The sequence below is a fragment of the Rhipicephalus sanguineus genome, chromosome 4, assembly GCF_013339695.2.
Source record: "Rhipicephalus sanguineus isolate Rsan-2018 chromosome 4, BIME_Rsan_1.4, whole genome shotgun sequence".
NCBI lineage: Eukaryota > Metazoa > Arthropoda > Arachnida > Ixodida > Ixodidae > Rhipicephalus > Rhipicephalus sanguineus.
Genome location: NC_051179.1, coordinates 125542422 through 125569919, shown reverse-complemented (window position 1 = coordinate 125569919; position 27498 = coordinate 125542422). Strand labels below are relative to the sequence as shown.

The 27498-nt window shown below is 47.5% G+C and overlaps 1 pseudogene; it reads right to left on the bottom strand.

Annotated features, from left to right (window-relative positions):
* Positions 1-591: 591 nt before the first annotated feature.
* On the bottom strand, positions 592-26889 carry LOC119391586 (uncharacterized; annotated as a pseudogene).
* Between the last annotated feature and the right edge of the window lie 609 nt (positions 26890-27498).

The following is a 27498-nucleotide window of genomic DNA, read 5'->3' as shown; positions in this document are numbered from 1 at the left end:
GAAAGGAGGACACCATGATGCGCCGATCTATATCGGCAGAAACACAGCTGCAAGTCACGCTGCGATTGTGTCGCACGATTCCATGTTTTTGTGGAAAGCTCCGTGCATGCGAAGGGACCAAGACCAGTGTAGATCAGTTTCGTGTGACCGCGCTGCAGCACAAAATTTCTGGATGAACACGCTCGAAATCACATTCACCTGTTTACATGTAGCTGTAACATCCAGCGTAAACGTTTCTAGCTAATACTCTATTAATATGTCGCTATAAAACAACTGGGTATCATATGTTTTGTACACTACGCACATTTTGTCGCCTGACACAAATAATTGACTGAGAACGTTGTTTTTTTTTCGTTGCAGGAGCGACAATAGAGAGAGGGGTCACTGTATATATACCCTCCATCGCTGAAGCAGTAGGAGTAGGTGAGATAATATATAAAACATAACCAGAACGGAGTGTGCCGTATTATGCACTACTATAGAGAAAGGACAAGCCTAGAATGAAATGTAAACAGATTAAAACGAAACCACAACTAATATGAAGAGAAAACCCGGTATGTTACACAACATCAGCTGAAACTACAAGCGAAAAAGAAATAATGAAAAAAGTGGAAGTACAGGCTGTCTCATTATTCCTAAAAGATAAGCTCCTACTATCTCACGAAAAAACCATCGCCGACTTTGGCCAGAATTGTGTGCCCTACTATACATTAACCACAAACTTTACGCCTTATTTAAGGGCGTAGTCCGGCGGACGCACGCTGCCAAGGCACGGCACCCTGTGAGCTTACAAAATAAGATCGAAAGAGATCTCCCGTTTCAGCCGCTGATTATCGCATTTCAGCCGCAATTGTAGCCAACAGGAGGCTGTAGTTCAACCATGGCATTCCCTTCTGCGCCCGCTGCTGAGCGCCAATGTCCATCCATGCCCTTACAAAAATGGCTAGTTACATTGAGTTGACCACCTAGTAACAATCTATTGACCTTGGTGACCGGCTAGTAACATTTGCGCTCTAGTAACATTTGTTATTAGACCGTCTAAAGGCCCCCTCCTTACTGTGGTGTAGAGACTACTTTGTGTAGACTGTCTAAAGGCCTTCTCCTTACTGTTTTATAAAAACTATATTATGTAGACCGTCTGAGGGCCTCCTCCTTACTGTCTTATAAAGATTTTATTATGTAGACCGTCTCAAGGCCTCCTTCTTACTGCTGTATAAATACTATATTATGTAGACCGTCTAAAGTCCTCCTTCTTGCTGTTGTGTAAAGACTGTTTTACGTACACCATCTAAAGGCCCCCTTCTTACTGTTGTATAAAGACTATTTCATGCAGACCGTCTGGAGGCCTCCTCCTTACTATTGTATAAAGACTTTCGTATAAAGATTATTTTATGCAGACCGCCTCATGGCCTCTTTCCTACTGCCACATAAAGACGACATTATGTACACTGAAGGCCTCCTGCTTCTGTATCAAGACTATTTTAAATACACTCCTTGAAGCAATAGTGCTGGCAGAATTTTTTTTTTTTTGGGGGGGGGGTTGTCAATCACACTTTATTTATCTATGCTCGTGCATGTATTTGTATATGTGTGTTTAAATACACATGCAAACTTGAAAATTTTCCGAAGGGGCTTCAATCACTTTTGAAAGCCTTACATGCAGGGGCTACATGTGAAAAACTCCTGCACTTGCGACACAGTACGACACACACACACACAAAATTGATTTTCTTACCCTCAATCATTTACCAAAACTTCTTCAGTCGGCTTTCAAGTGTGAAGAGAAGTTAAGGTGCTTGATATCACATGCAATAAAACTGCCTCATCATTAGCACAGGTCTATTGTTCTGTGAAAATACTACATGCTCCTTGTTTCGACTTCCCCAGTTAGTTTTCAGAAAGCTAGGGTTCGTAGGAATTTATTCTGCATGTAAAAATAATTGACTAATGTGAATGCCGTTATGTGCCCATGTTATTAATTCTTAGTTTTGGTCTCAGACACGTGTCCAAAAACATTTTATTGTCGTGTGCTGTGATGCGAGATGTTCAATAACGGATATGCATAAGAGACAAAAAAATGCAGGTATGTGTTGTGCATATCCATAATATTATTAGAGCATTTGCTGTTACCAGTACAAGCGTCAACATGTACTGTGGACCTCAACATAACACAAATTCTGCCTGTTGTCAAAACCTGTCCTCAACAGCCTACTGCAGGTTGAGAACTTTTTTATTTGTTGTATAACACAAACAGGCACACAGGACGACAGAGAAGGCTAAGACATTAACACAATGCTTGAGCTATAGCACAAGTTATGCAGCGCGAACTTGCCTTCTAGTCTATTCTTTTAAAATCTTCTGTCGACACATTCCAGGAGCCATGGATTCAAAACTATTTTTTTATTTGAAACAATATTATTTACTAAAGGTGAAGTATTCAGGCAAACATAACATATTTAATGTAGTTGCATACTTCATCTGGACATTTACAATATTGTCACGTGGTCGTGACGTCGACGAAGGCAGCAGTGAACACGTCCGAGATGAAACTGTTTATTTGGCCGAACTTGTGGCCGAGAAAGAAAGAGCCAATAAGACATTGTCACATTCAAAAACATCACATGCCGTGGCTACACAAAATGAAATGCACACAAAACATCGCAGTGAACACAAATTATTTTTTCCCAAATACATTATATTGTACCAGAGAACTTAAATATGAAGAAACCTTTTTTTTTTCAAAGTTTACAGCTACAAGTTGTTCTCAAATATTTACAAACTCATAAAGCGTCTTTCATTTTTATAAATCAAATCCATGCTGTGTATGACAACACAACATTTTGCTTTGTTGATACATGTTGTAGTAAGAGACTAAATGTGGTAGTAAGAGACTGTAACCCACAACCGAAGGAGAAAAGGGAACCAAAGAGGACGACGATGGTGTGCGCGAGCGAGACGCTCGCGAAGCTCGAAAGCTGGAGAACGTCGCCGGGCTGGAAGAACGCGGCCAGGAACGAGCGTCGCGGGAACGAGGAAGCACCACGGGCCGGGCCTAGCAGCTGTTCCGGTGGTGAACGAGCGTGCGGGCCAGGAGCTGAGATCGTGGCCTCGGTGCCACGTCCAGGCGGTTCCGGCACAACCTGAGCTGACTCCGTTCTGGAGCCGAGATCGTGGCCTCGGTGCCACGTCAGGCTGACTCCGTTCTGGAGCCGAGATCGTGGCCGTGGTGCCACGTCCGAGTTCGCCGTCGTCAGCGTGGGCCTGTGAGTACCGCGACGAGCGGGTCGTCGTCTGCTCGTGCACCTTCGCACGACTTCATCACTCACCTGTCCTCTTCGTGCTGGCATCGTCGCTACCTGACTGCGGTACTGTGAGTGACGCTCGACGGGCCTATACGTCAGGACGCGGCGATCCTCTCGCGTGTGGGTTATAAACTCTGAGATTTAAGACTTGAGGGATATTTGTATTGTTGAGTCAGACAAAGCGTGTGTAATTGTGTGTGTGTCAAGTCGATAAATGTGGTCCATGTTCGTGTGTTGGTTTTCCTGCATCTGAGGGCCCAAGAACCACCACATTTGGCGAGCCTGCCAGGATGGCACATTAATATTACAGCCATTACTCAGATGCGGGGCTGAGCCATGGACAGGGAAAGATTTTTCGCACTTGGCCGGGAACTAGGACTCGAGAAGGATGCGCTTAGAGAATGGGTGGACAAAGAATGCGCACTAGCTCGCGATGAACGCGCACGTGAACGAGAGGAAGCTAAAGAAAGCGCTGAGCGGCAACGCCTACTGCAGGAACAAGAGCTCAAGATTTTGGAGCTGAAGCTTAAACTACAGGAAAGCGCGGGACGACAGTCAGCCGAGGCTAATGAACCAAGGGGAGCTACCTCGAGCGTCACCACGAGCACTACACGTGCACCGGAAGTATATAGCCCTCATAAACTGATACCGCCCTTTGACGAAACGCGGGACGATCTCGACGCGTACCTACAGCGGTTCGAGCGGGTCGCGACGTGCCAAGGGTGGCCCCGTGAGAAATGGGCTCTTTCACTGAGTCTGTGCATGACTGGAGAAGCCCTAACTGTGATAGGCCGGCTAGATCCAATAGCTGCGTTAAACTATGACCAGCTAAAAGCGGCGCTACTGCAGCGGTTTCGGTACACTGCAGAGGGCTATCGGGAAAAATTTCGCAAAGCGAAACCCGAAGACAATGAGTCCGGCCTGCAGTATGCTTCTCGGCTTGCTGGTTATTTTGACCATTGGTTGGAGCTATCAAAATCCGACCAGACCTTTAATGGCATTAGAGACCTGATTATCGCCGAGCAATTCATGGAGAGTTGTCTTCCGGCTCTGAGAGTGTTTCTAAAGGAGAGGAACTGCCGAACGTTGCAGGAGATAGCGCAGACTTCGGATAACTTTATGGATGCTCAGTCACTGCTCAATCTGGGCAAGGAACGCGCATGTAGAGAAACGGGTCCGACTGCATCTCCAAGGATGGAGCTCGCAAGGAAGACGCCTCGGGCGGACGACCGTTGTTTTCTGTGCGATAAAAAAGGGCACCGAGCGGCTGAATGCTGGTCGCGTACGAAAGCATGTTCCCCAGTGCATGGTCACAATAGTGACATGTATTCCGCCGGCAGAGGGGACAGATGTGAAGCATCGTGCGTGGTATCGGGTGGAAGAAGCGAGGAAAAAGCAGCAGGGAATGCGGAATACGTCATTCTGAGAGATGGAGAAAAGGTTCCTGTTGTCAACACTGCAGTCAACCGAAGTGTTGTACCTGAGAACATCGAGAGCGTGCCCATTGTGAGAGGGTTTATGAATAAACGCCCAGTTACCGTACTGCGCGATACTGGCTGCGACACGGTCATAGTGCGACAGGCATTAGTGCCAAAGGAAAAATTGACCGGTACGTATCGGCCGGTACTCTTCCTTGACCGCACAGTGCGTAATCTACCAGAAGCTGTGGTCTTCCTGGATACGCCACTATTTAAGGGAGAAGTTCGTGCTCACTGCCTGCGAGACTCACTCTATGATGTTGTCCTTAGAAACATCACAGGAGCCGTATCATTCGACAACACGAGAGTGATGAAGACCCGGACCTTCAATCCCAGTAGCAGCGCAGACATCGAGGAGAAGACGCCTAAAACCTCTATAAATCGTCGTGATAGGCGACAAGACCAGGTCACCGTAAGTCGCGTCGCGAACCGACTACGTGCACCTAGGCCCGAACAAAGTGACAGCAGTCCATCTGCAGCAACCAGCGGTACCCAGACGGCATGCGCGAAGAGATGGCAAGCAACGGCACATCCATCTGGATCGTCGCAGCTATCGACCTCGCCATGGCCGAATTCGCGACCGGATGCGACGCGTTACCACGGCACAGCTAACCCACAAGATGAGACGTTGTTGCCTCTGGACACGACGCCCAGGGTACCACAACGTCGTCGACCCAGGCAACACTCCTACTTCGAGGAACGCAATACCGGCCGCCTCAATCAATCTCGTCCGGGGTATCTTACGCTCCGCAGAGATGGCACGGACAGCCTCAGTGCACAGATGCATCCGTCCCCATCATCGCCTCAGCCGCCGCTTCAACCACTACGTTTGCAGTGTCACTTTCAACGTCACAAGACTAGGACGTACAAGCGACGTGACAACAATACTCAGTGACAACGACTACCGGTGACGACGACTACCGCAAGCATGGTGTGGTGTCGTCGCTGCGCAAAGAGGACCAGGTGAAGACATGAAGACAACTAGACATCCACGGTGTGAATCGTGCGTTGTGTGTGCTGTGTGTCGGCGCGTGTTGTTTATTCACCAGAGCCGGCAGTGTGCGCGCGCCTCGTTGTGACGTGTACGCGGTATGCAGGTGGATAAAGCCGTATATGCCACCGCCGGCCGTATCAAACGTGCGATTAGCGCGTTTTATCTTCGGTGTCAGAGTGGGCCGAATAGTGAGTAACAGTGTTTGTGTAATGACAGAAGACTTGCAATCTTGGCACTATTTGCAATGCTTGCATTTGCATTGCCATTGCTGTGTTCCGTTGTTCGCGTTCATACTAACGTTATCCGCGGAACAACGTACTGAAAGTGGGGGGAAGCGTAGTAAGAGACTAAATGTGGTAGTAAGAGACTGTAACCCACAACCGAAGGAGAAAACGGAACCAAAGAGGACGACGATGGTGTGCGCGAGCGAGACGCTCGCGAAGCTCGAGAGCTGGAGAACGTCGCCGGGCTGGAAGAACGCGGCCAGGAACGAGCGTCGCGGGAACGAGGAAGCACCGCGGGCCGGGCCTAGCAGCTGTTCCGGTGGTGAACGAGCGTGCGGGCCAGGAGCTGAGATCGTGGCCTCGGTGCCACGTCCAGGCGGTTCCGGCACAACCTGAGCTGACTCCGTTCTGGAGCCGAGATCGTGGCCTCGGTGCCACGTCAGGCTGACTCCGTTCTGGAGCCGAGATCGTGGCCGTGGTGCCACGTCCGAGTTCGCCGTCGTCAGCGTGGGCCTGTGAGTACCGCGACGAGCGGGTCGTCGTCTGCTCGTGCACCTTCGCACGACTTCATCACTCACCTGTCCGCTTCGTGCTGGCATCGTCGCTACCTGACTGCGGTACTGTGAGTGACGCTCGACGGGCCTATACGTCAGGACGCGGCGATCCTCTCGCGTGTGGGTTATAAACTCTGAGATTTAAGACTTGAGGGATATTTGTATTGTTGAGTCAGACAAAGCGTGTGTAATTGTGTGTGTGTCAAGTCGATAAGTGTGTTCCATGTTCGTGTGTTGGTTTTCCTGCATCTGAGGGCCCAAGAACCACCACACATGTGTACATGGTTTTGAACATTTCAATAAGGTGAAAAAATAGGAACACATAGGCAGTAGTCTTAGATTGCAGCATGCCTTGGCTAATACTAATACTGATTAATGTGATATGTGGCACAAATATACACATAGGCATGCACACAGGGGGCAGGGGGAGGCCACTCCTCCTTATTACCCAAGAGGGGTGTACAAAATCTGCCCTATAGATTGATTAGTAGGGAAGGGGGGCGCTGTGACGAGGCTTCGCCCCCCCCCCCCTTTTTCCTTGATGGGGAACTCTGCGCATGCCCATGAATATACATGCAAGAACACGAATAATACAATGGCCTGTAAGATTTTATCCAGTTTCACAGCAGTTTGTCACAAATGTAATGTCAACATAGGTGAGCATTATAAAAACAAAAATAAAAGGAGGTGGGGAGGAAAAAAGTAAACAAGTACATAAAAAACTTTCAAGTTGTTAGACTGAAACTAGGGCTTAAAAAATATTTCAGGGTTCCATGTGCCAAAACCGTGACATGATTATGAGATATGCAGTGGTGGGGGACTCTACATTAACTTAAACCAAAGTTCTTTGAAGTGTACAGGTGCTTTAGATTTTGCCATTGTAATGCAGCCGTGACTAGGGAACGAACCTATGCCCTCATGCTTAGGAGCACATTGCCATAGTTGCTATGCCACTACTGCGGGTATACACATAAATTGCAAACATATTAGTAAAGCAGAAAAGTTTACAAACGTTACAGAAAAGCTACTTTGAGAAAGTCTTAAATCCACAGTTTACTTGTTTTAAAATTTTCTGATAGACTGAAATTGAAGCTTTTATGCAATGCATAGTTGCTTGCAATTTTTTTTCAATATGATAGATAAAGCAAGAAATGCTTTATTACAAAAGCAGAACAATACTGATTCCAATAACATAAAAAACAATACTTTGTTGAACCTCATGGGCCAGCTACCACATTTATAGTTCAATGCCACTTCAGTTACGTTATGTTTTCAGGACTGTAACGGCATACAGAAAACCAAGAGAAATGCAGGTCTAATGCACTGTTGTGATGAAGTGTGTAAGGGTGTAAGCAAACCTATCATGTCTATTCTGAAGGCCACCATAGCTTGCCATAACACCTAAGGCACTGCCCGCAGTGGTACAAAGCAGAATGCTTTATTCCCCGAACGTGCCACATCGATATCTTCCACATGCATCGAAAATCAGTATCAGGTAACAATCATTCAAAAACAAGGAGACAACTTCAGTTATGGCGCATATGTTCTTGGTGGCCGCGTTTTCTGTTTGAACATACCGCACACATACGTTATGGCGAAAGAATTCTGCAATGTCAACCAGAGTGTCACAAATTTCAGTCACCTATGCATTCGTTCTACGGAAGTCTTGCAAGCTAGTTTTATCATAGAACAGTTGAGTTTTATGGAGTCAGCAGGTATGGTGCGGGTGATTGCGAGCAGCTTCAAAAAGATGACTGCCCCAAGACCACATGGAGATGTGAGTGTTTCCGCATCCTAAACGGAGCGACAGTAGAAGTTTCGGTTGACTGTAAAGAACCTGATATGCTGAGCACACGTTAAATACTTGAAATACTGACTGAAAAAAGAAAGCATTGTTGTTTTATAACAATGGATTAGATAAAGAAAACCACATGATTTATTATCGCTTCGGCTGTGGCGTTTAGGCTGCCATCTCATAGTGGCTGTCGCAACAGAAACCTGGCTTGAGTTTTTCGCTCGTCTGGCATGTCGTAGATGTTGGTGTTGTTATTCGTGTCAAAGATGTCCTTCATGCCGTGCAGTGGCTTGGCCATGCTTAGCCACAGGGACTAGAAAGCCAGCAGTGATACTTTTCGAGGTGGTTCCTAGAAAATGGAGCACCCGACGTACGTAGCCTAGTCATCCTGTGCCCATGTGAGATGGATGTTAAGCTGTTGTACCTTCACAGATCGCGCAGATTAAACGAGGAAATACAGGCAGCTTGGGGTTCGTGTGTGCACGCAGCTATACACTTTCTGCGGCACTTTCTTTTGACTGCATGTGTACACATTTTATAAAGGGGGTGGACACAGGAGATCTAGAAACTGTGATCGTGCTTGAATCAACAATTAAGTATCCGTTATAAACGCACGTACTCATGCATGCTTTTAAGCTCATATGTGCACCTAGACTGCAACCAGACGAGATAAATGCTGCCTGAGTGAGGGTACGGTTGCAAACACTTGTAATGAACAACAACCAACAGATGCACAAGCATAGCAGACACATGTAAGGGCGTTTCCTTTTTTTCTAGTCTTGCACGTCACAGGGAGATTCAGGGGCGTAGTCAGATATTCTTATCGAGGGGGGAGGGGGTAACGTACCTCTTTTCCTGTATGCATGTGCATTGGTGTGTTTCTGCCACCCGCTCATACATTCACAAAAGATCCACTGTACTGCCTGACATTGCTGGCATTGCCATTGAAGTGTTCTTTTCAATGGCAATGCCAGTTCATAACACAAGTCTCTTCTGGTAGATGTGGTAGGTTAAAGCACTGCAAGAAGAATAAACTTGGGCTGAGCTCGTCTGCAAAGTGCACTATGGCATGTTTAAAATACAACACGGGCTAGGCAGGCTGCGCAATTGTGGTTTTGAGTGCTTTGGGATCAGCAAGCGCAATGGCACTTGCAACTTCTGCGTATATCCAGTTTTAATATTTACACCCATGAGCAAAAGTATACGAACCACGGGAGTGCATGCCGAATTTGTGGTATGCGCCGCTTAGTGACAAAGTGTCTACTGTCGAGGACATTTATCTGGCCGCACATTTCACAACACAATGCTCTAAACAGTAGACGGCTTGCCACTAAAGGGTGCAGACAGCAATTTCGGCATGCGCTTCCATGGTCTGTATATGTTTGCTGATGGGTGTACTATACGCGTCAAATAAAACCTGAACAGCTGCAAGCCTTCACAATGGTATAGTGCGCGCCGTCCAGGCATCACCATTCACATGCGCGCGCATCCGGTTTGGCCGCACTGGGCATACGCGCGCCTGTCCATAGTGATAACTGGACGGCGCGCACTATACCATTGCGAAGGCTTGCCGCTGTTCGGGTTTCATTTGACGCGGATAGTACATCAACTTAAAAGCGCTGCGTCTAAAACACGCGTTTTTTTAACTCGAATTTTTCGCACCATAACCGACACTTCTGTTCTTGCACTGTTTAGGGTATGGCAATACGCAGAGATGGTTCATCAACGAAGGTGGGAGGGGTAGTTGAGGTGTTCATCACAGATTCATTTTTTTCATTTTACTCTGTGAAGGTGGATGACTAGTGAAGCTATGTAGCATATAGCACAGAGTTGACACTGAATTTTGTCCAGCATACATGTCCAGAACTTTCCTATTCTGGCAAGCTCACACTGTGACAGACACCATAGGTGCCCTGCAATCACATGCATGCGATACTTGAGCGACACATTTGCCCGCGAGCACAGTGTGTCACTTGCATGTCTACTCATTGGCTCCTGACCGGTTACAAAAAGCTAACTTGTCACTGTATGCTTGCTGCCATGAACGGCGTGGCAGCAACCAGTGCTCCTGCTTCCACCAAAATTTGCACTTGCTACTTGCTCTTCTTAACACACTCATACCTATAAATAAACATTAAAATGAGCTTTCACCTAGTCTAATACATATACCAATTAGGACAAAACATTGGTAGTGATGTTATGTCATTACTTAGATAAGCAGCTTGTTTTGATGCTTCTAGGCATGAGATGCCATTGAAGGAGGATGTCACTGCCGCGAGGTGCGGCGGGTAGCGCTGGATCGCGTGCGCGAAATTCAAAATTCACGTAAAATACCTTCCAAGCTATGTTCGCTGTTGATATTTTGCAGATGACATACGCATGTTCACGGCAATCGATCCTGCGGGCTGTCTCGGCCGCGAACATTTGTGTCAGTGTCAACAGCGAATATAGCTTGGAAGGCATTTTACGTGAATTTTGAACTTCGCGCCCCCGATCCAGCGCTACACGCCGCGCCTCGCGGCAGTGACCCAAAGTGACCCCCTTACTTCCCGTACATCACCACCAAGTTATGATGATGTCAAAGCCTCCATTTCTCTTTTGCCACGCTGGCCGTTGCGCGGCCCGTGCGGAAGTGCGTCACAGTTCTCTGTGTGCGGACGTGGTCGAGAGTTGCACACGCTAGGTGGCGACAGTTGCACCCGGCGGCTTGTCGTTTTTGGAGCTCTCTCAAACTGAAACTGAGACTGGTCGGTAATGAGGAGCTTGTAATTAATTATATGACGTGTGCCGGAGCAAACGATATGCCATGTTATGACTAACAGGACCCCAGCAACAGATTTAACAATAAAACGTGGGGCCAAAATTTTTGTGTCGGTACTCCTTTAAGTATCATCAGCATTGGGAAAGAATACTGCTTAAGTATGCTCTTTGAAACTCAAGAAGCTCAATGAATCTATACGACCCCCAACTCCAAAATTTCAAGCTCTGAATATTTGCGTTCTATTATCCTGCATGCACAGGTACCTCTTACTGAGAATTTTAGTGAAGTATAGCCTTGAACGTATTTTCAAAGTAAGCATGAGTGCTCGTCTGAGTTGCAAGCCCCGGCAACTTGTTCCGGTTGCTGCTCAGTCTGATTCTCCAGGTATTGTTAAAGAGACCCTGAAACGGTTTTGTGAAGTTTTGTCAGCGTTTGGGCGAGAGCATCTTCAAATCATTCCCACCACAAATTAAGCGACGCACCGTTTACCAAGGCCGGCCGCTAGGACATTTTTATCTACGCCCTCCTTGTCACCACTGCCTTTCCTCCTCAACTATTGGGGAGACCCGCTCAAGTTTGCCCGCTGACGCCAGCGCTTTCCATTCCCCTGCGGGAAAAAGCATAGAACCATGCATGGCCTGTTACAACTCTTCCGATCCCTTTGGTTCCCACGCATTTGCGAAGCGCGCGCTAAACCTGCACGTGATACACCCCTCGTTCTACGAGGTCAGAGTTCACGCGTGATGAGAAAATCAGTATGTGCATGAGGCACTGAACATACCCAGAGTTCATTCTTGCATCACAACTGCGCTAATCAATCGAGTTACTGCGTAATACACTGCGTTCGACTTCTGTTTTTGTTCACTAAAAATAGTTTACGAAGCTATATACAGTGCGGCGTGAAGCCAGCTTACATATTTCAAATTGTTGATGGAGTTGCTGATGGCAATCGGAAATGACACATTTGGTCCTATTAATAGACACCTATATTTTCCCTGCTTCCATATATAATACTACATGGTGTAGTGGAGATATTGAGGGGGCACACTCTTAAAGAACCCCGAACAGCGAAATTTGTTTGTGGCTCTGTAATTTGTAGCTATAATCCCGACATTCAATTTTAAATGCTGTAACGTATCTTATAATAATGTTAGTGCTGTTCATTGTTGATTGCTTTGAAATACCTGCCTAAAATCGTAAGAAACTAGTACTGCACAGCGGGGAAGTGCGTAAGATTACGTTCGCTCAAGCTTTCGTGACGTTAAAAGCGCTTTCTAATTGGGGCTCCTTGCGCGTTGAACGAAACAATGTGGGAGCTTTCGGTGTGAGTTAAGCTTGTTAAGCATTCACGAGACTTTCAAGCATGTGTTGCCTCTGGAAAAAGAAAAGCATTCCTGATGTTAGCAACCACAACCAACTTTTGCCACAATTACCTTGATGGCAGCCCGACAGCAGAGCAAGAGGAGCGACGAACAATAGCTTTTGTCAGGTGCTAATCGTGACATTGTGTGCGCCCTGCAAATATTCTGTGACGTCTACAATACTCCCTTTACTTGTAGAACGCCGCAGAGGGCCCCTATCTATGTTATACCAGTAGCAAGATGTCACGAGGTGCTGCCAACTCTGAGCACTCGCACTTACTATAAGAGCAAATTAAAATATTTTAATGGCAACATTTGCCGCTGATAATTGGTTGGAAGGGTGTACGTATGCAGGGCAATCAAACAACGCAAACATCTTGAGGTTTCAACTTTGGGGTCAGGTCCTTTATTTGTAGTACGGTCGCTGTTTCATGTTCTTTTATGGTAGATGTATGCCTGTGGAAAGCACTTGCCGGTACTTCACACTAGAAGCTTCAATGTAAAGAGCAAAGATTAGCAGAAAATGCAATACATAAGGGCTCTTCGGTGGGCTGGCTTATTTATGAACATTGTGGTAGTACAGTGCATAAAAATAGAACGAAGAGCACACAGGGCACAGTGCTGACTATCGACTGGTTTCTTTATTAGAAATGCAGAGAATATATAGGCAGGCGGACAGTGACAAATGAAAAAGAGGAAAATGGTACAAACACCACAGAGTGATTTAGCTGCCCGGCATAACTATCAGTTTTGATAATGGTTTAAGTCATGTGGGTAAAAGCAGATTTCGGGTAAGGGTGAACACTGGCAAAAAAAAAAAGCCTTTGACTTGGTGGGTGAACTATACAAAAGTGACGAAAATAGCTAAAACCACTCATTAAAAAATTAACAAAAACCAAGAACCAAAATTTTACAAAAGGTGTCAACAAAGAAGGCTTGTGAGGAAGTGACAACAAGGCAAAATACTGCAACCAGGAACAATAAAAAAAAAGGATGGGAAAAGCTCCATGATCACAAATGAGGCTCAAGATAGCCAATTTCTTTGTCAAAGAGTGCCACTGATGGGGCCTTTTTGTAAGACTTTGGTTCTTCGTTTTTCTTGATTTTTGAATGTCTGGCTTTAGTTGCTTAATAAATTTTCTACAGACCGCCAAGTCATGGTCCTTTTTGCCATTTTTTGCTTGTTTACCATTCTAGGAAATGTTTTCCTGAACCATGTAAACACTTATAGAAAATGAGAATGCTCGTGATAGTTTGTGCCATTTTGCACTTTTTCATTTGTCATTTGGCCTGCCTGTATATTCTCTGCCTTTCCAATTAAGAAAACACTTGATAGCGAGCACTGCGTCCTGTGTGCTCTTTGTCCCGTTTTCTGCAATGTTCTGCTACAATGCAATACATAGCATGTTATCAGTGTAGAATCAAAATGGACACAATGCTGAAATGCGCATTGAAGTGAAGCTAATATGCGCTTAAAATGCCCCAAACCACTGTCAGTTTAAGCATCTCTACCCTGTACACAATGCCACGCTGATCACCTTTCGAAAGCAAGGCGGCAGTACGTACAATTCGGAACCACAACTGTAGAAATTACTGATGATTATGATGCTACCTAATACGAAGTTAGAGCATAGCAGGAGTCGAGCATTGGAGGCAGAAGGCCTTCACTCGAGCAATGTATTTAGCATATATGGAAGACTAAGCACTTTCACCGGTTGCATTCTTACTGTGCCAACACACTAACCCCCGTATTCAGAAACGCTCCTTGACTTGAACTTGGCTTGCCACCGCCTTCAATGCAGCACAAACGCGTTTCGAACACGCGCTGTCTTTAGGCTGTGCCAAGGCAGCACGAACGCGTTCCAAGCGCTCTGCCTTGAGGTGGTAGCATGTCAGATTCAAGTCAAGGAGTGTTTCTGAATGCGGGGGTAAGTTCCAACTGTGCCTTGGAAGGATTGAATTGGTGAAAGAGGAGGCAACACTTGCAGTAGTGAAAGGGTTGGAAATGCATAGCTTTGCTAGCAGTAGCAGGCGCAAGGAGCTGCGCGAGCATACTAAAAACAGTATCTGCGCCAGAATCCTTCAATACTTTTACATGTCATAAAGATTCCGCGAACGTTTGATATAGGGACAGTTGCAGCCGCTAGGGGCGCCCTCGCCCGTGCGGGGGCATCGAAGCGGCGCCAGTGCTGTAGTTCTATGGCACGCATCGGAACTGAAAAACGTGGTTAAATGTACCCCTGAACGTTGATTAGATTTTCATAGTGATACTACCTTCAAGGAAATTAGGGGAAGCTCTAACACAGTGCATTTAGCATTGAATGATGCCTTGGAGCAAAAAATACGACGGCAACAAATGCATTTTGCTTATGCTGTGTGATATACTACTGCTATAAAATCATGTTACTTTCGTAATGCGATGAAAGGGGCTCGTTGGTTGGATTGATTGTACCACATTAAATCTAGTTTTGATTTCTCATTTACAAGCTTCTTACTTGACATGAAGTGAGGTTTTGAATGGTACTGCATTTTTCATGAGAACTAACAGACAATAAATGCCAAGGAAAGTATAGGGGATGTTTTTAGTAATAAATGTAAATTAATTGTGAAGAAAGAAAAGTGGACGAAAAGATAGCTTGCCGCGGGCAGAGACCGAACCTGCGACCTTCGAATAACGCGCCCGATGCTCTACCAACTGAGCTTCCGCGGCGGCCATCCCCCCGTCCACTTTATAGGGTATATGTGTGCATTTAAACGTGGGAGCGTCAGTCAGCGCCGCCAGTAGCCATGACGGCGAGTGTGGAACACTCTTTTTCTGCCTTGTTGGCGTCACGTAGCACGTCAACTTATTACGAGCTGGCAGCTGACCAATAATCCCTCGCATACCACCTGAAAGCATCAAGTCTGCCAGAACGAGACCCTCGCTATGAATGAAGAACGAGAATGAACGAGACCCTCGCTTCATTCATAGCGAGGGTCTAGTTCTGGCAGACTTGATGCTTTCAGGTGGTATGCGAGGGATTATTGGTCAGCTGCCAGCTCGTAATAAGTTCACGTGCTCCTTGACGCCAACAAGGCAGAAAAAGAGTGTTCCACACTCGCCGTCATGGCTACTGGCGGCGCTGACTGACGCTCCCACGTTTAAATGCACACATATACCCTATAAAGTGGACGGGGGGATGGCCGCCGCGGTAGCTCAGTTGGTAGAGCATCGGACGCGTTATTCGAAGGTCGCAGGTTCGGTCCCTGCCCGCGGCAAGCTATCTTTTCGTCCATTTTTCTTTCTTCACAATTACCTTACATTTATTACTAAAAACATCCCCTATACTTTCCTTGGCATTTATTGTCTGTTAGTTCTCATTAATATTGTGTATAACAAAGAAAACGAGCCCTTGAAATTAACACTGCATTTTTCATGTAATACACCTCAGCCTTTCTTTTTCGGAAAATTTACTGCATGCATGATTTTTGCTTCTTTTTGTATCAAAATGAGAAATATAGACATATTTCAGGAAATGAAATACTGCATGCTTTATTAATACATTTTGCTAGCTGAGTAGTTATAAATTACTCATGTAATTTCTCCTGTGGGCTTTACAATGTATTACTATTCACTTGTTTTTTTTAAGATTCATCAAGGATGGTCAAGAGATTGCGCAAGATGCTCAACAGGGCCTCTGTTGACGAAAATATGAAGGTTACTTCACAGAAAGTAAGTTTACCAATACTTGTGCTTCATTCAAGTTTTGTGTAGTGGCATGTTTGCTAGAAATGGCATATGATTATTGTTTACATTTCTTTTTGGTATTGATTTGGTAAAGTCTGCTACTAATTTTTTTTTTTTGGAAGGGGGGGGGTGGTTGTCTACTTTGACACAAGTTATTTAACACAAGCGATGCTTTTGAGATGTTTCATTATTGGTTTAATAAAGCTAAACTCCTGCATTTTTTTCCATGTTGAGTATTGGCAGTACTGTGTTCGCAAGATGCTCCTGCCGCACGTCTTCTAGCAAAAATGATAAAAAAGTAAAAGTGTTAAATAAGCAAGAAGCTCAGAAACTAAAGCGATGCCCAACTGAGCACTACTTCTCTTGGTTCATTTGCATTCACCTCCCTAGAAGGCATGCAAGGCCTTCTTAACCACTGCAAAAGACTATTATCTTAACCCTTTGAGACGTTACCTAGGAAGAGCTATCTGTAAGTGCATCAGATCTATACGTTATTTCAAGGCAGTCAGTATTATAGTGGAACAAATAATGACATAATACGTTAATTTATGCATATTATAGTAATTGGTTCTAATTAGATTCAATAAATATATGCTTATTCAGAAGTCATTCATGCTCTTTTTTCATAAATAGAATGAAATCTAAGGCTAGAAAATATGGTACAAATTCGTTTTCGGTCATGTTTATTTTCAGCGATGAGAAATGATATTTTTACATTGCTCTCGAGAAACGGCATGTCGAACATGGTAATGCCTTCAGCAAAGTGATCATATGAAAAAGTACACAGCAAAATGAAGTGAAATGATGACAAATTTATTATGCAGGAGGTTCAATTCATTCAAAGCTCAATGTATGCTGCCCTTTCTTTAGCCACTAGTCGATACAACTAGCAAAAACAAGGGGTGTGCACAATTGTGTACAAAGTGCCTCAAAGGGTTAATACAGCAGCTAGAGCCACGATTGTAGCAAAGGCAAAGGTCTAATAGACACTGCTGATTTGTGGTTGCTCTGTATTTTAGATCCACGTCATTGGAGCTGCCAGAAAGTGACGGCTGCATGTTGAATTCAACAGTTGCTGAATTCAACAATGATGTTCTTATTTGACCTACTGTAACGAGAACCACTTGCCAAGAACGCTTGAAACTCGGCAATTGTTGGGGTTCTACGTACCAAAACTACAATGTGTTATGAGGGACGCCGCAGTGCAAAGCTGTTGACGTTTTGACCATCTGGTGTTCTTAAATGTGCACCGTAGCACAGTGCACAGGCCTCTAGCATTTCGCCTCCATCAAAATGCAACCGCCATGCCCGATATCAAACCTGGGACCTTTGGGACAGCGCTGGCAACTCTGGTCAGCACACAGTGCTCCAGCCTGAAAAAGGGGGTATCCCTAGCACTGGTTTTTTTACCATAGTTCAAGAAAGTGTTTAGCGCATTAGCAATAAGGTGGAAAGTGCTACTTTCTGTGTTTGCGAAATTTCTTCCGGAAAGCACCGTTGACAATCCAAAACAGCAACCAGCACATTTATTTACATCAGCAGCTGCAATGACCGCTGGTTGTTTGTATGATTGATATTCTAGCCGTACCTCTATGACATCAAATTAATATTGTAACAATCCGAAACAAGCAGAGTTTGTGCATGCGATTTCTATTGCATCTCAAAGTTGTGTTGGTGTTAGCAAGTGGTAATTGAACATTGCAACTCGGCACTGTTATGTCGGCTTATCATTCTTCTTACTTTCTTAATGAGAACAGACAATAACGCCAAGGAAAGTATAGGGGGTGTTATCTGTAGTATTTAGAATATAAATGTGAAGAAAGTAAAGTGGACGAAAAGATGACTTGCCGCCGGCAGGGACCGAACTTGCGACCTTCGAATAACGCGTCCGATGCTCTACCACTGAGCTACGGCGGCGGTCATCCTCCCGTCCACTTTCTGGGGTATACATGTTGATTTAAACCAAGGAGTGTTAGTCAGCGCCAATCGCAGCCATGGCGGCGAGTGTGGAACACTCTTTTTTTGCCTGTTGGCGTCACGTACCACGTGATCTTTTTACGAGCTGGCAGCTGACCAATAATCCCTCGCATACTACCTGAAGGCATTAAGTCTGCCAGGACGAGACCCTCGCTATGAATGAAGGAAAGCAGATGATTTTTAAGGACTCGTTTATCTTTGTTAGACATAATGTTAATGAGAACTAACAGACAATAACGCCAAGGAAAGTATAGGGGGTGTTACCTGTAGTATTTGCAATATAAATGACAAGAAAGTAAAGTGGACGAAAAGATGACTTGCCGCCTGCAGGGACCGAACCTGCGACCTTCGAATAACGCGTCCGATGCTCTACCACTGAGCTACGGCGGCGGTCATCCTCCCGTCCACTTTCTGGGGTATATGTGTTGATTTAAACCAAGGTGTTAGTCAGCGCCAATCGCAGCCATGGCGGCGAGTGTGGAACACTCTTTTTTTGCCTGTTGGCGTCACGTAGCATGCGAGGGATTATTGGGTAGCATGCGAGGGATTATTGGTCAGCTGCCAGCTCGTAAAAAGATCACGTGCTACGTGATGCCAACAGGCAAAAAAAGAGTGTTCCACACTCGCCGCCATGGCTGCGATTGGCGCTAACACTCCTTGGTTTAAATCAACATATATACCCCAGAAAGTGGACGGGAGGATGACCGCCGCCGTAGCTCAGTGGTAGAGCATCGGACGCGTTATTCGAAGGTTGCAGGTTCGGTCCCTGCCGGCGGCAAGTAATCTTTTCGTCCACTTTACTTTCTTCACATTTATATTCTAAATACTACAGATAACACCCCCTATACTTTCCTTGGCGTTATTGTCTGTTAGTTCTCATTAATATTGTGTCTAACAAAGATAAACGAGCCCTTAAAAATAATCTGCTTTCCTTCTTACTTTCTTACCGCACACAGCTTAGTGTTCAATATTGATTGCCAGCTTGCAAGTATGGTTTTTTGTTTCTCAACAATGTAGTTTGCGACCTGAAACGTCCAGATGCCAGTACTGACATGGTTCGTAGCCAAATGAGGTGGTCGTTTATGCCAAAGTGGTTGTTGCTTGCTGGGATAAGAGGTTAACAGTGCATCTCTGAAGTTAAATTAGTCTGCGTAACAATAAGCGTAAGTGTATGTAGTCTTCATGCATTGCCTGTGGGTGAAACATGCTGCCTTCAAGGACGGGACTGTTCTTATGCAGTTGTGCTGCCTAACTAAACTTTCAAATGTTGTGTCACACTTGTTTTGACTGTAGCTTTTAGGCATGTCCTTGTCTTCTTTATTTTGCAGGTTGACATCGGCGACTGTGTCTTAGTCGACGAAACAACGATGGAGCGAGTCCGGCAGGACAGCAAGAACTCCGGCTGCTGGTTTGCAAGAGGCCTTATTAGAGTTGTTTTCACGCCTCAAGGGCTGACTAATAAGTCTCTCTTTGGACGCAAGTGCAATTCTCACAAAGGAAGTGTCGCCGAAGAGGCCTTAGACCCTCATCGTGTGAACGCAGTTATTGGTAAATATGCTGAATTATTCTGTGCTTTAAAGGACAATTTAACCCAAACCTTTAGTGTACTAGGCATTGGCAGTATTAGTACAGACGAGCAAGCCGAGTTCTACTTGTTTCTGGTACATTAATCATTGCTTTGCTAGCTAGTAGTAATGAGCAGTGTGTCAGATCAATGTTGCATGTCAATTCGTACTTCACACTTCATTTGCTACCATTGTATGAATCCTGGTATTAAACATAAATAAATCATCTATAATTTCACTGAGCAAATTATGTATGCAGAAATTGCCTTGCATTATTTAATAACCTTAATGCTATGTTGTGAAGCCCCGTTCAACGATTCTGCCTTGCAACTTGTGGCCCATTCTAGCCATTTTCTTTGAAAGATTACTGCAAAGAATGAGAACTAGATTTAGGTTTGTGAACTGGCATTATTACCTTGCTGAACAATTTGTGTTTGATGCGCTTGCTTGAACATATCAATAAATATTTGTCTTGCTTCTGCTCAGGGTACACAGTCAAAAACTATGCGGATTACTCACCCCTGCATATCAAAAACACTCTTGTCATCAATGCTCGCGCGAGACTGCGCTCCTGGGCAAGGAACGGACAATCATCCGGAAGACCAGAGCACTGCTGTTTGAAGTTGCCCGCTGCCTGGTCTGTTATAATTCAGTGCAATAATTTATTTTTATTTTAAATAAAGATATGTCGTGATCTCTTGCACATACTTTTCTAGGTGATATGCACCTTCTAGGTGGCATTGCCTTTTACCACTAACTCATTCATTCATGTTGACACCTGTTACCACAGTTATGAGCATATAGACTTATTGGCAATGATTAGTACAGTTTTTGGACATTCTTCCTTTTCAAAGAATGTTACTTTCTGGTAACAATTGTCTTTAGACATATAAGTTGTAGCGAAGCATTCCTACTCAGTAATGGGTCGTCCTGTCGAGCGCCTTCCAGTGGGTCGTTCTCTTCTCTGAGAGCACGCCCCTCGTGCAGAGAGTCGGCCCCGCTTTGACTGTCGCTGCCGTGCGCCGTCGCTGAGTGCCCGTTAATAAACGTCTTGACAATTTGGTGGAGAGTGCTGTGCCCTTTAAACAACTGCGGTCCGCATTCGATGCCCTTGGAGCTTCGATCCCGTACCGTGCCTGCTACCATGACTCAAGACGCCGCCCAGCAAACGCCTCCTCTTGCACCGACGCCATGTCCGGGTGTCCCCCGCATCCGCGACCCTCCTATCTTCACCGGCGCGGATGGCACCGACGTCGAGGACTGGCTCGCGATCTACGAGCGTGTGAGCGTCCCTAATAAATGGGACGAGGCAGGCAAACTGAGCAACCTCGTTTTCTACCTCGCGGGTGTGGCAAGTCTATGGTACAACAACCACGCATCCGATTTCGCTACGTGGTCCGCTTTCAAGACCGCCATCATCGACGTCTTTGGCCGCCCTGCCGTTCGCAAGCTGCAAGCCGAACAGCGGTTACGTGAACGAGCCCAGCAGTCCGGCGAGTCTTTCACGAGCTACATTGAAGACGTGCTCGACTTGTGCAAGAAAGCCGACGCAACCATGTCTGAAGCCGACAAGATCCGGAACATCATGAAAGGCATCGACGACGATGCCTTCACCATGCTACTCGCCAAAAACCCTCGCACTGTGGCAGAGGTCATCACGCTGTGCCAAAGCTACGAGGAGCTACGCCGGCAGCGGCTGATGACGCGTCGACCTCCATCACGCGACGCCGATCTCGCTGGCTTGTCGGCCGTGTCGGACCACTCCGTCTTACTCGCCGAAATCAAGTCATTCGTCCGGGAGGAAATTGCCCGCCAGTTCTCCTTACTGGCCTTCTCTCACCCGCAGGATGTTGTACAGTCGTCGACCACACTGCTGCCTCCCCTACGCCGGGCTATTGAGCAGGAAATCGCGGAGGTTATGCCGGAATACCACCAGCCCCCTCCTGCGTCTGCGCCGCTCAGTTATGCCCAAGTTGCAGCCAGGCCGCCTCCAGCGCTCCCTGTGGTGCCCCCGCTAACATACGCTGGAGCCGTCACCAGGCCTCAGGCCTTCGAAGCGAGTGTGCCGGCTGCGTACGCCGACATCATCCCTACGCCCCGACTGCAGCCCACCATGCAGTCGTCATATCAGCAGCCGCCCCGTCCCTCGCGTCCTGCCACGTGGATGGGACCTAGCTCGGCAAACCGATGGCGCACTGCCGACAACCGCCCGATCTGCTTTGCGTGTGGTTGCGCCGGCCACGTAGCCCGCTATTGCAACCGCGTGCAGCCGCCTCGAGTCGGATCAGCCGTCACCAACCAGTCCAGCCGCCCGTATTATGACCCGCTGCCGCCTATGTCACCGACGTCACGCCCAGGTCCATCTACCCGTCGTTCACCGTCCCCACGACGCCGCTCACTGTCACCGATGCGGCCTCGTCCGGTCGCGCGAGACCAGGAAAACTAGTCGTCGCAGTCCAAGAGGCAAGGGCTGCGACGCTATCGAACAGCCAAAGCCCTCAGCAAAGCCCATCAAACGTAGTAGACGTGTTTGTAGATGGTGTGCGCACATCGGCCCTTGTAGATACTGGAGCTGCCGTTTCCGTTATGGACGCTAAATTTAGCCGACTACTACGAAAGGTGACGACGCCACTTTCCGGGCTCTCCCTCCGTACAGCCAGCGCTCACAGTATTCACCCGACAGCGGTGTGCACAGCCCGTGTCGTGATTCAGGACGCTCTGTACGCCGTCGAATTCATCATAATTTCCTCATGCTCTCACGACGTCATCCTGGGATGGGATTTTCTCGCCCGTCACGCCGCCGTAATTCGTTGCGCACCAGCCGAAATAGAGCTCTCACCATTCGCAGATTTGACGCCGGCGGACAGTACACCGGCTGCGACCAAGGTACTCGTCAAAGACGACACCACACTTCCTGCAAACTCGTCAACGGCTGTGTCAGTCTGCTGCACTGGACTCACCGACGCCGTTGCACTCCTCTCTCCATCTGACCGCGTCTTCACTAGAAAAGGCTTGTTGGTGCCATTTGCGACCGTGCAAGTCATTCAGGGCGACACCGACATTTTTGTTACGAACCCATCCCCGTACATTGTTAGGTTGGTGCGAGGGGAATGTCTCGGCGGAGCTGAAGCCCTCGAAGACGCACAAGTTATGGACGCACCGGGTGACACGCACTGCGCCAACTCCCATTCGCTCAGTGTTGTTTCCACATCTGATTCGTCACCCGCTGATTTATTTGGTTCCTCGATTGCTGAACACCTTACGTCGGTCGAGCGTTCCCAGCTTCTATGCCTGTTGGAAGAATTTCGTTCTTCGTTCGATGTAGCGCAAACTTCTCTCGGCCGCACGTCTGCTGTCACGCATCGCATCGACACTGGCGCCCAACCACCACTGCGGCAACGTCCATATCGCGTGTCGCCAACAGAGCGTCGTGTAATTACCGAGCAAGTCGAAGACATGCTTCGCCGCGATGTTATTCGACCCTCAAACAGCCCGTGGGCGTCTCCTGTCGTTCTCGTTGCGAAGAAGGACGGCTCTGTGCGGTTCTGTGTGGACTACCGACGACTCAATAAGATCACCCGTAAGGACGTCTATCCCCTACCTCGAATAGACGATGCCATTGACAGCCTGCAAGGAGCAGAGTTCTTTTCATCGCTCGATTTGCGCTCAGGGTACTGGCAAGTCCCCATGGCTGATGACGCTCGACCGAAGACAGCGTTTGTCACACCCGACGGCTTGTACGAATTCAACGTCATGCCGTTTGGGCTGTGCAATGCGCCTGCGACCTTTGAGCGCATGATGGATACCGTTCTGCGCAACTTGAAATGGCACACGTGCCTATGCTACCTCGACGACGTCGTCGTTTTCGCCCCGGACTTCTCAACACACCTTCAACGCCTGCGGCAGGTTTTGACGCGCTTGAGCGACGCCGGGCTACAACTGAATCTCAAGAAGTGCCGATTTGCAGCACGGCAGCTGACGATACTAGGATACGTGGTGTCCAAGGACGGCATCCTCCCAGATCCAGCCAAGCTTCGGGCCGTGACAGAGTTCCCCAAACCTACGTCCGTCAAAGAACTGCGCAGTTTCGTAGGACTGTGCTCCTACTTTCGGCGCTTCATCCGAAACTTCGCGACTATCATATCACCGCTGACGAAGCTCCTTGGAAGTAACGGGCCCCTCAATTCGTGGTCGTCAGAGTGCGACGACGCTTTCGCAAAGCTCCGTCGTTTGTTGACGTCTCCTCCCATTCTACGCCACTACGACCCTACGGCCCCTACAGAGGTACACACGGACGCCAGCGGTGTTGGCCTCGGTGCTGTCCTTGCGCAGCGCGAACCTGGGTTCCCGGAATATGTTGTCGCATATGCAAGTCGTACGCTTACTAAAGCCGAGACCAACTACACCGTCACGGAGAAAGAATGCCTGGCAATCATTTGGGCCCTTACAAAGTTCCGACCTTATTTGTATGGTCGCCCGTTTGATGTCGTGACCGACCATCATGCACTGTGCTGGTTGTCGTCATTGAAGGATCCCTCAGGCCGTCTTGCCCGTTGGGCACTTCGCCTGCAAGACTACGACATCCGGGTGCTGTACCGCAACGGACGTCAGCATGCTGACGCCGACGCCCTGTCGCGCTCTCCCTTGCCTGACGACAGTGCCCACAACTCAGCGTCTCACTTTGTCGTTTCTTCCATCGATATTCACACCATCGCTACCGAGCAGCGCAAGGATCAATGGATTGCCTCACTGATAGACTTGCTGACTGATCCATCGGCCACACCATCCACTCGCTTGTTGCGTCGTCAAGCCCACCATTTCGCCGTTCGCGACGACCTGCTCCACCGACGCAATTACAACGGCGACGGCCGCCAGTGGCTACTAGTAATACCCCGCAGTCTGCGTTTTGACATATGCGAGTCGTTCCACTCTGATCCGCAGTGTGCACACCCTGGGGTATCGAAAACCTACCACCGCATTCGCCAACGTTACTTTTGGCGAGGGATGTACCGCTACGTGGAGAAGTTCGTTCGCTCCTGCATCGATTGTCAGCACCGCAAAACTTCAACGCACCTGTCGCCAGCCGGTCTGCAACCTCTACCTTGCCCTGACCGACCGTTTGGGCGCGTTGGCATCGATTTATATGGGCCACTTCCCCTGACGTCCGCTGGTAACCGCTGGGCCATCGTCGCTGTAGACCACCTCACGCGATACGCTGAAACTGCTGCCCTCCCTGCGGCTACAGCGAGCGATGTGGCCTCCTTCCTGCTCCACCGATTCATGCTGCGTCACGGTCCACCCCAGGAGCTGCTCAGTGATCGAGGCCGTGTCTTCTTGTCGGAAGTCGTCGAAGCCATTCTCAAAGAGTGCAACGTTGTTCACCGCAAAACTACTGCTTACCACCCGCAGACGAATGGCCTCACCGAACGCTTCAACCGCACGCTAGGCGACATGCTCTCGATGTACGTCGCCGCCGACCACACGAATTGGGATGTCATTCTGCCCTTCGTCACGTACGCCTACAATACCGCTCCTCAGAGCACTATTGGTTTCTCACCATTTTTCTTATTGTATGGCAGGCACCCGTCGCACACCATTGACACAATCCTTCCCTACAAGCCGGATCGATCTGAATGTGCGCCTATTTCTGCCACAGCCAGACTTGCTGAGGAGTGTCGCGAGCTCTCCAAGACCTTTACTACGAATAGCCAAGAGCGGCAGAAAAGTATTCGCGGTGACACCACCAGTTCTGCGTCCACGTTCCTTCCTGGAGCGCTCGTATGGCTCTCGGTCCCCACCACTGCACCTGGCCTCTCTTCCAAACTACTGCCCAAATACGAAGGCCCCTACCGTGTCGTCGAACGCACATCCCCGGTGAACTACCTCATCGAACCCACCGACCCATCTTTGGACATGCGCCGTCGAGGGCGCGACATTGTCAACGTGGCGCGCCTGAAGCCCTACCATGACCCGCTCATAGTGACAAGTTGCTAGGTCGCCAGGCGGCTCCCTTTTCGTAGCCGGGGAAATTGTAGCGAAGCATTCCTACTCAGTAATGGGTCGTCCTGTCGAGCGCCTTCCAGTGGGTCGTTCTCTTCTCTGAGAGCACGCCCCTCGTGCAGAGAGTCGGCCCCGCTTTGACTGTCGCTGCCGTGCGCCGTCGCTGAGTGCCCGTTAATAAACGTCTTGACAAAGTTAATGTTACTAAAACATTTTGTAAGGTGGTGGTTGACAGAATGTTTGTGGACTTTCTTTCTTTTGAAAGAATGTTACTAGGCTGTCAAATGAACAACGTTGATAGGGCATTACTACGAGGTCACCAGACAACCTATGAAGATGAGTCCGTTCAAAGTTGGTGGCCAATTGCAGCCAGAGCGTTGATTGATTGTTGGTACAGACGTCTAAAGACAGTTGGTAGACACTCTTTTGATTGTTGGTAGGTTCTAGTAGCAATTGTCGTTAGACCGTCAACTTAAGGTTACCAAATATTTTTGTAAGGGTGGTATTTCCATGCTGATCCTGTCTATCTGCATAGTTCGAGGGCATGTAGAAGACGTCTTCCGATAGAAAGTTGTGGAGAACGCACGACACCATGACAACATAGTCGGCGTCTTGAGGCAGCAGGTTGATGGTTCTCCTAAATATTCTAAACCTTGATGCCATGACGCCGAAAGCGTTTTCCACGCACCTCCTGCGCAGAAAAAAAATCATGAAGGAAGTATGGGTGAGTATAGCGCATTACTTAAAAGAAAAGCTAGGTTTGAATAGCACAAGGACATTACATAGCAGGCGCTTAACGTCAACAGTTATTTCCTGTAATAGAAATTCCATGCCGCTTAAATCACCTTGCGAGGCTCAGGCGATAACTGAATATTCTCGTCGTCCTCAAGTCGATTCCTCGGATAGGGCCGTGGAAAGTCGGAACGAAGCTGGAAAGCTTCATCGCCTACAAACACGTGTGGGGCAATGGTGGTGTCATTGGGTAACCGTTGCGGCGGCGGGAGACACAGCAGGCCATTCTCGAGAGCTTGGCCGAACCGAGAGTTGGTGAATGTTACCCCATCGCTCTGCCGTCCATATGCACCCAGATCAATGACAATAAACTTTAGGTTGATGTAGAGCACTGCCATCGGGACAATGGAGTTGATGCCCTGCAATAAAGGAAAAGTTTGTTCATCGCAGAACTAATAACTTATTGATTGAACATGACGCGATTAAGACACGACACTAAATTAATGTTTCGTCTACTATACCTTCAGCTCGTGTTCGAAATTTAATAACAAGACACGTTCTAAATTTATTGCCTTCTACGCAACGCAACCATTACCTTGTAGTTGTAGTAAAGGCTCCCGGTGTGAGGTGACATTTGGATATGGACATGTTTCCCGTCCACCGATCCAACACAAAGAGGACAATTCCACTTGTCGCGAAAATCATTTGCTATCTCATGCCACCCGGCAGCCGTCGGAATCTGAAATGAGCAATGTAGTCATCACTTATAAGCGGAAATATCGCGGTGTATAGGCGGTGTAAATCTGATCACAAGGCGTTCTTAATAGAAATAAAATGGTACGCTTATACTTGGCCACCTATGGATTTATCCGTTTTACATTTAATTGGCTACTCAAATTTTCCCGTTGTCAGGTCGGAGCAGTAATGCAAAATTTCAATGGCGTCCACTTGTACCTTTCACGTAATCTCCGGAGCGCTTGCAATGTAGGATGGAGTTGGGAGAGAGAGAGAGAGAGTCGGGAGACCGT